The 14,673-nt window shown below is 35.0% G+C and overlaps 1 protein-coding gene across 2 annotated transcripts in view; it reads left to right on the forward strand.

The window, feature by feature from the left end:
* Positions 1-5,123: 5,123 nt before the first annotated feature.
* LOC118277796 (inverted formin-2) overlaps positions 5,124-14,673 on the forward strand; it is a 104,632-nt gene continuing 95,082 nt past the window's right edge. For both annotated transcript variants that reach the window (XM_035596730.2, XM_035596733.2), the window contains exon 1: positions 5,124-5,284. The gene's annotated coding sequence lies outside the window, so the exon portion shown is untranslated. The remainder of the gene's footprint in view (positions 5,285-14,673) is intronic.

Below are 14,673 nucleotides of genomic sequence, written 5' to 3' on the forward strand. Positions count from 1 at the left end.
GGTGTTTGTTTTAATTTATTGTTCTTTATGTTTATATAAGTTATATATCTTTAGTAATAAATCAGTTTGAAGCTGGTTTACTTAAATTTTATAAAATAATATATCTATATCCTCTGTAGTAGAGCTTTACTCATTATATTAGCGTGAGTAAACCGTTGTTTTTAGTTAACTTTGATTTTTATTACAATTTATTTACAGTATTCTAGCTTTAATAATGTTTTGATCATACAATCCTTTTTGTATCAGTTTGTCATCACTACTTTCTCTATGAAAACACAAATCTTTCAATACGGTCTGTAGACAAACAAAACCAGAGTGATTCAACCAGGGATCTGTACCAACAATTTGGCCAGCACCTCCCCAATGCATACAGTGTAACATGACAATACCAGACAATATACTGCAATTAAAGTATCGGCCTTAACTTTATTTTTACACTTCAGATCGTTCACCTTATTACATGCTAAGATACCATTTATATCACACGATACGATTTTATTATCTGATTGTTTTATTTTAAATGGTATTGCGTGACAAATAACTATTACTTGTCTATTGTTTATGTTTTTTGGATTTATGTTAGTGTCGGCCATTGTGTCAATCAAGGATTTGATGAGTTTGTCGAATTTTCTGGAAGATTGATTGAATCATTGTTTCATTGGTAATTTGAAGGTTATGGTGACGCTGCCAAGACCGCAAGATCTAGTGCTTTTGCTTTGTAGACTAATAAGGTCTAAGACAATGTTTACTAGTTTATAATTTAGTTTTTAGTCGAAACTAGTTTTTCCTATTTTCCAATAATATAGAGACGATCTGATTAAGGTCGCAGAGAGCCGCTTGAAGCGGGTCGCTTCCAATTGGGCTATGTGAAAGGTATTCCAACCAGCCTATCTGGAAGCCTATGGTCAGCAGTGGACGTCTTGTGGCTGATATTTTGATAATGATATTTCGATATACCTAATTATTAGAAGTTTCTTATACGCTAGGATATATTTCATACTTCATGGTTTAACTGAAAACTAAGAGATTATTTAGAATCTAATGATTATTTAAGCGTACCTACCTACTAAAAAGGATTTAGCCAAACCAACATTGTAATGAGCAGTTACTCAGCCCAGCTGATCGGAATGTAATTATACAGAGGAGCTTATGTGGTCACAAGGAAGTAGTAAATGAATGCGCAATTAACGGATACGGGCAAGGTCGCGCCATTAAACTAGTCTAATGCCTATATTACTGCATAGCACAAACCGCACATCAAGATACTGCATTCTGACAATATTTTTAATGGAATTTCAATCTTAATTATTTTGTTATAAAGTTGAAAGTATAATAAACGCTTTTGACAGAAATGGATAGCTTCATGTGATCGTGTCTATATTTTAATTGTTGTTGTGTAATTTGTAGTAAGTAGAATAGAACCATCTGATAATTTGTATTTTCCTTTAATGGTAATAAAGTAAATTGATGTGAAAATATGATGAGTATGTTGGTAGCGAAGAAGTTGTAGCAATTTAATTGTGGCGCCTGTAATTAATTTTATATTTACCTATGTATAGTACTAGCTACTTCTGTTTGGCTCGTAGCGTGATATTATATAGCCTATAACCTTTCTCAATAAATGGACTATCCAACACAAAAATAATTATTCAAATCGGTACAGTAGTTTAGGCGTAAAGAAGAGACAGAGACGTGAGTTACTTTCGTATTTATATAGTTTTTCCACTCACTGCTCGACTCCTATTGTACTCGTATAGTACATATTATTGTATCCTATCCATTTATAACTTGATAAGTCTTTTTCATGCTCTAGAGAAGTAGGTAGAAGCATGCCGTGCATAACAAACTGTAATGCCAATGCCACACTGCCGAATTAAGTTATAATTAAATTTCCTATGCAGTATCATACTTTTTCTAACTTAATTTCAAACCTGGACACCAAATAATTAAAACTCCATACAAGTAGTTTACTAACGACCTCTCGACGACATGGACACGACATCCAAAAGTCGTCGACTATAAACAGTCTCGCCCCTGTTCTGTTCGTGACATTATACCGTTTTTGGGAAAAGCAAGAATTTTCTCGGCTCCAGCAAAATGGCCGCCTTGAACTTAATATTTTTTATATGCAGTTGATATTTTATCATAGCCTTCCGTGTTCGAGTTATTAATAACAAGGATACAAGACCTCTTTGTCCCTTCGTAGGAACTCTGCCTGACTTCGAATCTGGAAACTATGGCCTGTTTCAATACTGCTGTGTAAAGTGTTAGCTGATATCATCATCAAATGTGTCATGACAAGTTTTATACACACGATTCAACATTGATTGAACAAGGACTGAATCAACCCGTAATCTGTTTTTTTCCTGTGTCGTGGGGTGCGTTTACACTAGACCTAACGCAACAATTTGTGGATCACGTAAAGAGATGCTATTAGCGGCCCAGCCATCACGTGAACTATGCAGTCATCTGTGTATCATAGTTTAGGGAACAGAGAGTAAAGTATCCTAAGAAAAGGAGTATCCTCCGACCTGACGAGGTGATCGTGTCAGGTGAGAGTTTCTGCCACCTGTTGTTCGTTGGTATCTTCTATTAATGTTTATTCGCATGTAAACTTCATGTGTACGATGTAGGATTTAATGACGTCATCCGTTGATTTGCTTGTCGTTCATTTATAGAGCGAGTTCGGTCATCTGTCACTTGTCATGTGTCGCCATAATTGCATTTTTTGTATGAATGTATAACTTTGACATAATAATATGTTCTAATGAATTTTCATCAAAAGCTCGATCGGTCCAGTTATTTTAAAATCGTATACATTAATTTTAGCTGTTAGTTGATTACAGTATACAGAATTACACATTGAACATTGAATGATATCACAAATAGGTGCACTCCATACATTACGTGCTTGAGCGCAATACGAGTGAGGAGGAGCGAGGGACTATTAGAGTGAGGGGATCTTGAAGAGGGAGTATTTATAGCCGCACCGTTCTTAATATTGATCATTGTATTTATTTATGATATTGCTGTAACGCACCAAAATAATGCTTTGGTTAAGTAGACAAAGAGCACGGAGTGTCAGGTTCGATTTAGGGTTAGGGAAAGTATTATTGGGGATTTTTATGTAATAAGTAGGTATAATGGACATCATGTAATTGACACTCAGTCACCAAAAACAGTATTCCTTATGACCATTTTTAAGGGGGAAAATCATCCAATGTCTTCTCCTGCTAGAGGCGAGAGAGAGTGTCAGACTCTTACTGACTAAAAAACACCCCGTTCCTACTTCTGCTCTTCGAGCCGGAGCCCCGGTAAACCCGCTAGGTAGTCCGCAGCTTAAATTCTAGTTTGTAAGTAGTATTCATGCTAGATTTATAATTAATAGTACTACTAGTGATAGTAAACTATCACGTTTATCAATATCTAACTAGACATAATAATCAACATGTCCAATGATGTCTAAATTAATCAGCAATTTGTCAAAATCATTATATTATGTAAGGCAATATAAATGTCACCATAATTTCTAATCAGCCATGATGGTTTTGTCATTGGACACGCAAATATCAATGTAATTATAACGATCAATTTCGTTATTATAATCATCTTGTTATTCGTTGTATGTTTGGTAGAAATAACTATTAATATGTGATGAAGTCATCTAGATTATATCAATGTTGGTATTATGTAATATACCTGTACCTTAGATAGATGATGGTTGATTGGTACACAGGTGTACATAATACTGACTACTTTTCACGATGGATCATTTTTACGACAGTGTATCATCCCTCATTACGTAATAGCCGTATAAAAATAATATTTAGCTAACAGTCGTCCAATTTTCAATAATCGTGTATAATAATACAAGTGTGGGAGAGCCATGCTTAGGCACGAATGGGCCGGCTCGACCGGAGTGATACCACGGCCTCAAAGAAAACCGTTGTCTTTCGTTATCTGAGTGAAGTTACCGAAGGCCCAATTACTCCCCTTCCCAAACTTTCCATTCCCCAATACCTCAAATTCTTAACCCCCAAAAGGACGGCACCACTAACGCCTCTGGTGTTTCGGTTGTTCATGGGCGGCGGATTGCTTATCCGTAATCTTCTCATACACCATATAAAAAGCAAATAAAGAAATAAATAAATATATAGATTCTAAAGAATTTATTTAGTATATGTGTTTAGTTATGTGACTCTGATTTTCCTCAAATAATTATATTATCAGAGTCCATTACAAAATGTCCAATGCCGAACAAAACTTTTTACTTAGTCATGCCAAAAGTAAACATCCCGTGACAGGTCAGTGCTGGACTACGTGCCTTTTCACATATAAGGGAGGTGAAGAATAAGGATAGTGACCAATGCATGCTACTCTGTCACAACAGACACACGTATGACATTTGCTGTACCTTTTTGCTTCTTAAGGGTATTAAATATCCCGTCTCAAGTTCTAATAATAGTGTTAGTGTCCATGTCAGTTTAAAGACTCATATTCTTAAGGGTATATTCACAGCGAGAGTCATGATCTAAAATAATGGTAATGAGTGTTTTTGTGCAGAAAAACAGAAGTTTCCTGTCAACAGTCACGTGTCGAGCACACTTAAACAAACTGTGCAATGCCACCTACAAGGCTCTACTACTGAGTCAATATTTTGCAGTTACACTACTAGGCTAGAATAATAGAGTAGGTATTTCGGTAGTTTGGTGTAATTGTAGTATTTTGGTATATTTTTTTAAGTTCAGTAGGAATTTTTTCATAGATAATATGTGTTTATCTGCGAGGTATCCTTAATTAATCTATGACAACAATTTTCAATAGTGCAACTATCGATCAGCTATGTTTGCATCTACACCTGACGCACTGAAGGTTAGATTAGCACATTCATAGTAAATAAACAATTAGCCCAAGGCGGCCATAAATTTAAGATAAAATCTTCCTCGCCCGAGGAAAATTCTAAACAAAACAACTGCAAACAAACTTCACATTATGCAAGCACCGCACCCTCGACAAAAGGACCAGCGCCGTGGAATACGCGACCAGGTTGAGGATACTAGGCTGGGGAAGGAACAACAAACAATTAGAGGCAGTTAAAATTGGTGGTGTTTTAGTATTATCATTTACAGTGAAAGTCGACGGCCGAAGGACGCGGGACGCGGCGCCATCCAGTTTGCTGCCGACGCTCGAGACGCGAGCACGCCGCGCGCTCGCTGACGACTACTCGCGTGTGAAGTGTACGATACGATACTGAATGGAATACGACTAAACGCAACTGATTTAAGTATGTCAGTTTTATTTTGTTTCCATAATTATGTAATTGTTGTTCCGGGACGCTGTTCTCTGTTACCGTGTGTTGTGATTTGAATGTAACGGTCGCCGTGGCGAATCTGTTGTCGGCGTTAATATGGCTTCAAGGCGTGCATACATTAGGCTTTTGGCTAGTTAATGTTTACCTTGGCGGCCTACTTTTGGCAAAATATTTCAAGGAACTAAATATGCATAATCCTAATGCTGGACATTACCAAGTGACCCCGTTGCCAACGTACCAAAAAACGCGCGAAACGCAACGTATTTTGCTCGCTATCGGAAAATTGTGCGTTACTTATAAAATTTTATCTTTGATGTTTTGATTTGGATAGACAGACATCAGTAATTGATTTCCTTATTTAATCATAGCGTAATCGATTTTGATAATCGGACAATTAATTGCTAATTTCTCAAACACGTTTTTTTTTTCTACACCATTCTTTAAAGCCTAGTTAAATTCTAATTATTTTTTCTAACATTATTCAGTAACCGTGAAGCCCTTCCTCGGTCATAAAAAAGTCTTCGTTAATTACTATTTGTCCAAGATTGAGGAACTAATAAACCACATATAGCGTATTCTAATAAAGGCTTTACCGATGTTCCATTGGCTGTAGTTGATCATTAATTAACTTTATTAATTAATTAGCATATCTTAGTACATCATTTTAATAATAGCAAGGTCATTGAAGCTATTGGCTAAACATAAAGAAGTAAAATCAAATACGTTAAATAGAAAAATAATTTTTCGAAGACGCAAATACACTAGCACCATTTCTTATTGAATCCAACGATCAGTGTGTAACAATAAATACTGACAGTAACTCCTTCACTACTATCAGTCGTACTTAACTAAAACGGTCCATAATTGCTGCTATTACACATCAAAGAGACTTGCCTATAACTAGACCTCACATTGTCTATGCAACTCAGAAAACATAAGATCAAAACGACGTGGGATTTTGGTCAAGGGCAGATATTGAGGCCATTGGATACAATAAGGGCAAAGACCATATTTCTAGTGATCTAGAGGCAGAACATAAGCCTAATGTAGACGATAAACTAGACGTGAACGCAATAAATTATGGAGATAATGCAGCAGTGACAGATTAAAATGACGCTGAAGGTGTTTTAAATTTATTTTCGGCAGTAAGGAAGGACGTAGTCGCTAAATGTTCACTACCTGAACAGACAAGGGCGTTAATTTATTGCACTTACTGTGATAAACTTGTACAATTAAAATGTTAAACTCTCAATAAAATTGTATTAATTTATAAGTTTTTAAACAGAAGGACCTGTGTTGACCTTTGTCGAAGTAATACTGGTTTTTGGGAAGAAAACTAATTTGTCGTTAACATTAAATTTGGATTACGATGAAACAGGATCGATTAATTTATTCAAGTTCTTCGACGTGTTTTTTAAAATTAACGAATTTTTCCTTTTGGATACTGGTACGCATAATAAACTGTCAATTTTATCTCATCATGACGTACTTTGTGTCGCTAATCGACTTTATTGCATTAAGCTTTTTTCGATCGATTCAATCTTCAACTTTTTTAAGCATCGATCTTTCTTATAAAATTAATTTGATATTTTAATGCAACTCATTTTCATTTTGGTCATCAATCAAAATATAATTATTTTTCTTCTCTTCCTTTCGGAAATAATCTTGTATGCCTAAAACAACCTCACGTATAACATAATTTGCAATTTTATTCGTTAGACCTCCCGTGCACCTGTTTCCATTAACTGTTTCATTTTTCATCTGTTGTGATGTGTTTAATGCCCAGAGCACTTTCTTATAACCTGTGGTTAAATTTCTCAAGTTTGTGATTAGCCTTTGGAAAAATATTAGTCACGACAGTTAAAATGTAGAGTTTCAGTAAGATTCTTTTCTATTTTAATGTAATACCAATTATAATTCATGTTTGTCACAAAAGTAGGTTTCCTCAAGGCACTATTTTAGGACCTATAAAGATTGTAATCCGGTCTGCTGTAATTGTTTTATTATTTTGAACTTGCATACCGACACAATAAAATGATTAAGATTAAATCAACAATTGAGTTATGAATGAATAAAATTACAAGTTTAAATCGAGACAGCTAGTTTAACATTTAACTTAGCAATGAAATAACAGAACACAAGAAATAAACAACGATCATTTGTATTATGACTGTAGTTTTAAAAATAACCTTGACACGTACTTAGACAATAACAGTTTGTCACAAAACTGTTTAAATATAAACATCGAGAACTCTCTAAGTATACCTAAGTAACAGATTAATAACTTTACGAGTGAGAAAGTAAAACTAAAAGATGTCAACTTTCTTTTACATAACAATAATGTCGTTGATAACACATTTCGAGACCTGTTAACCCTAAAACTATATCCGATTTGTGTAAAAAACAAACTGTTAATCAATTATTCATGGGCCCTTAGAAGTATCGGGAGCATCCAATGCTTAGAGGACAACCCGACCAAATTGAAGTGTGTTTTCTTTAGGTGCAGTGTGAGCATTTTATTGACATTCCTAAATGGCCGGGTTGGTTTAAACGAGTTTCGTAACCGTGTTCCGAGATGTCACTGCGTAGGGTCACACAGTCGATGTACTGTTTGTGTTTGATTTTGGTTGATTGTATTTATTTATCTTCTCGTTCTTCCCTTTTGGGATTAGTGGAACTTTACACTGTACTAGTTAGGAAAGAAGTTCAGCTTTAATAAGTACAACAACATCTATTCTATCGCTCTCAGTTTCAAGTAACACATTTCCAAATAAAACGTTAAAGTATTTCACGAGGTTTCCTTTTGCTGTTTTGGAGCAATGTAAACTCATCTTTGTTAAAAGTATGTGCTCAAAAATCTGTGACCTACGTTTTGTAAGTCAAGGCTGTGGCCAGTGGGTCACCACGATCGCAATACCCCATAATTGTGGTACTCAAAAATAACTCTTACCATATAGAATTTAGGTTCTGGGGTTCAGACAGAACTTATCGTAATTTAAATAGAAATAAATCAATAAAACTAAACAATACAAAATATAATTTATTCCAAAATTAATAATGATGAAATCGATTCCATTTCTCAGTAACAAACAGCAATTTATTTCTAAGAACCAATAAATCGCGGCTGTACACTTATCGACAGGATCTTATTAAAATAATGATAATTTAAAGATCAACGCTCTATCTATTGGTGTTACAGGTGTGGGTGTTAGTATATTCGTGATAAAATATGATAATCTAGATAATACAATCGAAGCCAGCATTACCAATTCCCGAAATGGTCGAGCACGATGTAATTTAAATAATAAGTTATAAGTTTTTAATACGATTGAAATAACACCGATACTAGACGTAACAGTTCATAAGAAATTGATGACAGAAGCATAAGTGGAATAGAGGCTACGATAAGTTTCCTAGAATCTCAGGGTGTGAGCATTAGCATTCATCAAAGTTAGGCCCCAAGGCAAAAATTCCCGCGAATTACACGCAAGAAGACGTCTATAGCATCTACAGTCCAAGCTTGTACTTGCTAGCCTCAAGAATCTTATGAAATTAAAGCGAGTCGGTAGAATATTAATTGGTACGTTGATTGCAGACGAAGTGTGAGACTTGCTTAATAGAAACAAACTTACGCATACAAAATTTCGTCTAAACGAGCCAGAATGAATTCAGTAGGACGTGTAACTTAATAAGTTCAGTGGGCGGTGGATAAGCCAGTCTGATACTATTTCTACATGACTGCAAATTACTTAAATCTGAACTATTTCTGTACCAAACTTACAAACGCAGATATCTTTCGGCTCGCCTTCCTACACCTTGGCTAAAATATTCCTTTTCCGCCTAAATTTCCTGTTGACTAGATTAGCCTAAGGACCTAACAGATTAAATTAGAATATTTTGACGGATACTAAAATTAGCTCTTTTGATTCATTCGTGTTCTTTGGTATTACGCGTAAAGATATTAAATAAGCCTTAATCAGTATAGACTGCTGTACGTGTGCACTTGAAATGGACTAGTTGATAATGTCATTAACGAATTTAGAAAATTGTTAAACCGTTTATTTAATTATTGGGTCTCATTAGATCAAAATAAATTCTATATCAAAAAGACAAACCACGTCAAATTCTTGCACCTTTACTTCAGATGGTGCATAACAAGTATTTTCGTCCACAACACCGCTAGTTTTGTTGTCATCATGACACACATTGTGTTCATGAATAAAAATGTAGTTTGAACACAGTTCAGTAGTAACAAACACGAGATTGTTGCAATTACATAATTACGCCTACTTGATAATGTTTTATCTTAGATACCTATGTTAATACAACGCTCAGTATCTCTTGTTTTATCTAGTTTTATACATCTTAATAATCCATTATTTACTTATTATCTGATACGTGTACAGGACCGGCCCACTCTGCTGTTTTAATGTTTTTATTTAAAGTTGGTGCGTTGTTATATTCTTTATTTTATGTTTTGCAGTATGTAATATGACATTGTTCACCTTATTGAAAGGAACTTGTTTATTAATTTAATGATGTTTGTGGTCCTTTGATCCGAATTATGAATTCAGTGGTTTTATTTGGTCCTTTAAGTTTAATCGAACAAACAACTCCTTAGCTTACTTAGTTATGAATTCGTCAATATTGTAAACTAAATTAACTATGACAAATACAATAACTAGATAATAAATTACATGTCCGACGAAGTGCATTGAACCGTTAACATTCTAAAATTGTATTTGAACAATATTTGTAGCAGTTAACAATTTGTTGTTCTCTGCACTGCTAGTTAAAATTCCGTACGAATTTAGCCTATAGTGGAAAGCCGGAAAATGCGCGGAAGGTGACCGAAACTAAATAAAAATAAGTCATTTCGGTCGCGAAGTCTCGGTCGCTTCCTCGTCGTGAAATAGATCAAAGATAGCGTATTCACCAAGAGATTAATTTTCTCCATAATTATGGTTAATAACTTTGTAATAACTGCACCTATTTACGTTCCATTTCGTAACTGTGTGGCGCCATCTTACGGTGCTTTATGGCGTGTTGTTACGTTTTAGTGCCTTTGATGTTCTTTAGAGTTTTTATGAGTTTCGGTAGCATTCCTTTTGGTGTGTTTTTGACGTTATTTTATAAGACCGTATCGAGTGATTCGAAATAAGTGACTATGATTTATAGTGCCACTTCCCAGAATACGTTGTCAAGTTCTAAAACGTTGCGATGCAATGATTAATATTGTTTAACGTTTAACACGGTAATGCAAAAAGGTTTGTTTGATTCCAACTGCCAGTCGTACAAGTTTTTTTGAAATTCGAACAATGACTTATTATTAAAAAAGTCGTTATGTTTAAAAATAAACGTTATTTCTCTCAAAGTAAGAATTCGAAATATTCTATTTGAAATACATAAAAATATAACAGTTTAACTAATTAATCCCCCCAATTCTGTCCACGTCACGGGTTCACCCAATTTCGCGGCATAACTGTTTCTATTTTGACATGGTGGCGGCGTGACACACGCTTCCTGGATCCAAAATGGCGGCGATTCAACTGTCACACACAATTAACAACCGATTTTAATCTCTAGCCCGTTATCGTAGGACGCTGTTCGAATAAAAATGATTTTGGAATGAAAATTTAAGTATAATTTAACTGTCTGGACGGTTAAAAATAAATATGGAAGCTTACGTCGTTTGGGATGTGCTATGATGGAATGCATATTGCATTTGCACTTTGGGTTTTTATAATTAAGTGTTTTATATGCGGTTCGTGTATTATTTTATGGAATATTTCTTTTGCCTTCGTCCAGAATTGTATATTAGTGCTTTGTGCTTGTGATCATTGTTTTCTGCAGTTATTTTGACAGTGATTCATTATGATTTAGCTTGAATTATGTGTATAGCACTTCTTAAATCAATTTAAAAATGTTTTATTTTATCAAACAAAGATTTTTGGCATTTGAAGATAGATCAAATACATTTTAATTTACATCTAGTTTCAGCTTTATAAGATTGAAAATCTTTTCGTGTTTTTGTCTTTATTTTTAATATAGTCATAGTACAAGTACCTATTTCATCTATTATCTTAGATTATTAATAATAATAAGTCAATAGTAAATAGTAATTAATGATTATTTTCCACAGTAGCTGATACTTCTATCAGTAGCTGTCGATGTTGTAACTGATAATGTTCCATTATGTACAAGATTTATTATTACTAAACGTAAATATTCCAGTTCATCACACTTAACTAACATAACAGCTGTTTTCAGTGAAAACTTCTGAAAGTTGCATGTTTTCTCTTTTGAACTTTATTTTTTCATTGTTATGGTCGTTTTTTCTTTGACTGGTGTTGTTAGCATGGACGCCAGCGGTTGGCACCTGATGTGAATAGCTAATGTGGTTATTGAATGATGTTTCGACGTATTGATGTAATAAAGTGGACCCATTGTTCCTTGTAGTCCGGGAGGCCGTTCTGTTTGTATCTGCGTCATGTTTTTCATATAAATTCTGGTCTCTTTTCGTTTTTTGAATAACACAATATTATAACAACTTAAGTGATGAGTGTTAATCTCAATACTGATGTGTCTTATTCAGATTATATAGTTTTGAACTTTAAACTTAATTTTGAATGAACTTTTAGCAGGTCAAATTATATATTGACGAATAATTTGTTTCTTTTGTTAAAATTGAAAAGATTATCAAAGGATTATACGGTTGTCAGATAAAACATCTTGAAGTCTGAAATGTATTACGAAAATTAATAAAGGCAGACCTTTATGCTCTTAAGGACTAATAAGACATTGACTATCTCTTTATTTGATAATGGCAAATTTAATTAAGATATTCTATTAAAACCACCGATAATAACATAATTATAAGCAATAATTTTTCTAATATCCGTCCGGTAAATTATAGAAATGTAGCAATAAGTTTAATTTAGATTTTATTATTGTGCATTTTGTAAATGTTAAGGTCGCGGGCTCCGGGGCTATAAACAATACTTTGAGAGACAATGTCGACTGTGGTGATTGATGTTGTGGTACCGACAGACAGACAGACGGACAGGTTTTGTTATATTTTGATCTTTCCTGGTGTATCGATTTGTGATCGAATTCTTTTGGGGTTAGATCAGCTTTTTAGTTTGTTGTTGTCATTGTGAGTTTGTGAGGATTGTTTTAGGTATGTTTTTTTAAGAGAGGAAAATCATCCAATGACTGCTCTAACCATGGGCGAGGCGAGAGGGAGTATCTCTTACTGACTAAAACCACCCCGTTCCTAGTCTTGCTTTTCGAGCCCGAGCCCTGGTAGACCCTCTGGATAGTCCGCAGCTTCAGAGGATGGTGTTATGTTACCGTTGTGGTTGTGGCGAATACTTCTGCTTCTTCTTTAGTGGAGTAGGTTTTGATAGACAAGGTCTTTCCTTATCATACTCAGGTTTTTATTGTAGATTTTTATTTTATTTTAAAGCTATGTAGCCATCAGACGATGTCTTCTTTTTTGACACATAATTAGTTTTTTTAAAGAACGTTGCCCCTCACAAGCGTTTTGTTTAGTGTTCAGTGTCACGGTTGCATTTATAAACATACAAGTTCACATACACATGACACCTAGACCCGAAATAATAATTTGTGGATCACACAAAGAGTTGCTCCGTGCGGGAATCGAACCCGCTACACGTTACGCGGCAGCCGATTGCCCAGCCACCGCGCCAACCTTGCAATTATATTTCTCCTTCTTAAAAATACCTACTTAGATTTTAATTAAATTCTTAACTAAGTACCTAAAAACACCTCTTTATAAGCCATCACAGACAGTATAAACTTCCTCTGTACACTCAATCATCAACCGATGATAATGTTAATATCCGGTTAGGACATATTAGCGAACGGTGCGCCTGCGCACGCTGGCTTAATAAACACATCAACCATGATGAATGTGGTGATAGAACACTAATTCAATTTTATAATAGACTCGTTCGCCACGGCATTTCCCTCAATTTATTACTACGGTTAGAAATCGGTGATAAAGTTTATAATGTCATAAATACATTTGGACAACATCACACGTGCCGCGGGTTTTGGAAATGTTAAGCTAGGGTTAGATTCACTGATTACTATTTTTTAGAAATTTCTGTTTTGTAACCGTTATTTTATTGTGTATTTTTTAAAATGTAGAAGTAAATTCTTCTTATTCTGCTTTTTTATTGTAATAATCTTCATAATCAGTATCCTTAGTATGAATTATTATTATGAACATGATTTACCATTAAAGCAATCGAACCGAAAGCGCGTTCGCTCTGATTGGTTGTTTTACTATAGCCTATTACTTTGAACGTAAAGTAAACTCGTATTAATGATACTGGTTAAACTAACTAGCTTCTGCTAACGGCTTTGTACTTATACCATAATCTACCCCTGTCTCAAATTTCATCTCGATTCCTTCAGCCGTTTTGACGTATTGAGTAACAAACATACACACAAACTCACAAATATTCGCAAGATGGTAAGATTTGTGCAAAACACTCAAAAGTTATAAGCGAGTTATCCACAAGCGTGTCAGTACCATCCAAACATCCATTGTCACCACGTGTGTTGTCAGCCTTAGTGTCAACATCCGTGGCATTAGTTACAGAAACAGTGCGTCTATCAGTTACAGTGAAAGTGTAACTTGCTGAGTTCTCCTATTGGCTCACTTTCTCACACGACAATGGCTGCCAAATTAACTGACTAATGAGATTTGCCGTGTAGCCTGATCTGAGTGCTGCTGTAGATTTATTGCTGGTCGCGTTGTTGTAGGTTCCGGGTTCAAAATCTTTCGGTTGCTATGCACGAATGAACGGACACCTAGCTTCACTGACGAACAGACTTTTTTTTTAAAACGTTGCCCCACATTAGGATTTTCTCCTGTGTCGTGGGTGCGTTTACAAACATACAAATTCACATACACATGGCACCCAGACCCGAAACAACAATTTGTGGATCACACAAAGATTTGCTCCGTGCGGGAATCGAACCCGCTACCCGTTGCGCGGCAGCCAGTTGCCCAGCCACCGCACCAACCGTGCAGTCAAAACAGACTGACAGACTGTTATAGATTACTTTATTTGTTGACGTTTCAAAAGTACCTAAGTATATGGTTTAATTGGAATAAATGATTTGACTTTGATGCAAAGCTACTGATGAGAAACGTCTTTTACGTTTAATGTTTTTGTTCAATGCTTTTGTTTTGTTTTTGCGTAATCAAAGTTCCTTGGGAATAACGCCATATCTCTCTTCTCTTTTGGTTTATTGTACTCTGAAATCATACCTTTTCTTTCAAAATACTTCTTACTTCTCTCATTACATGTCCTGTAATGATTGTC

Source organism: Spodoptera frugiperda, chromosome 18, assembly GCF_023101765.2.
Source record: "Spodoptera frugiperda isolate SF20-4 chromosome 18, AGI-APGP_CSIRO_Sfru_2.0, whole genome shotgun sequence".
In the NCBI taxonomy this organism is placed as follows: domain Eukaryota; kingdom Metazoa; phylum Arthropoda; class Insecta; order Lepidoptera; family Noctuidae; genus Spodoptera; species Spodoptera frugiperda.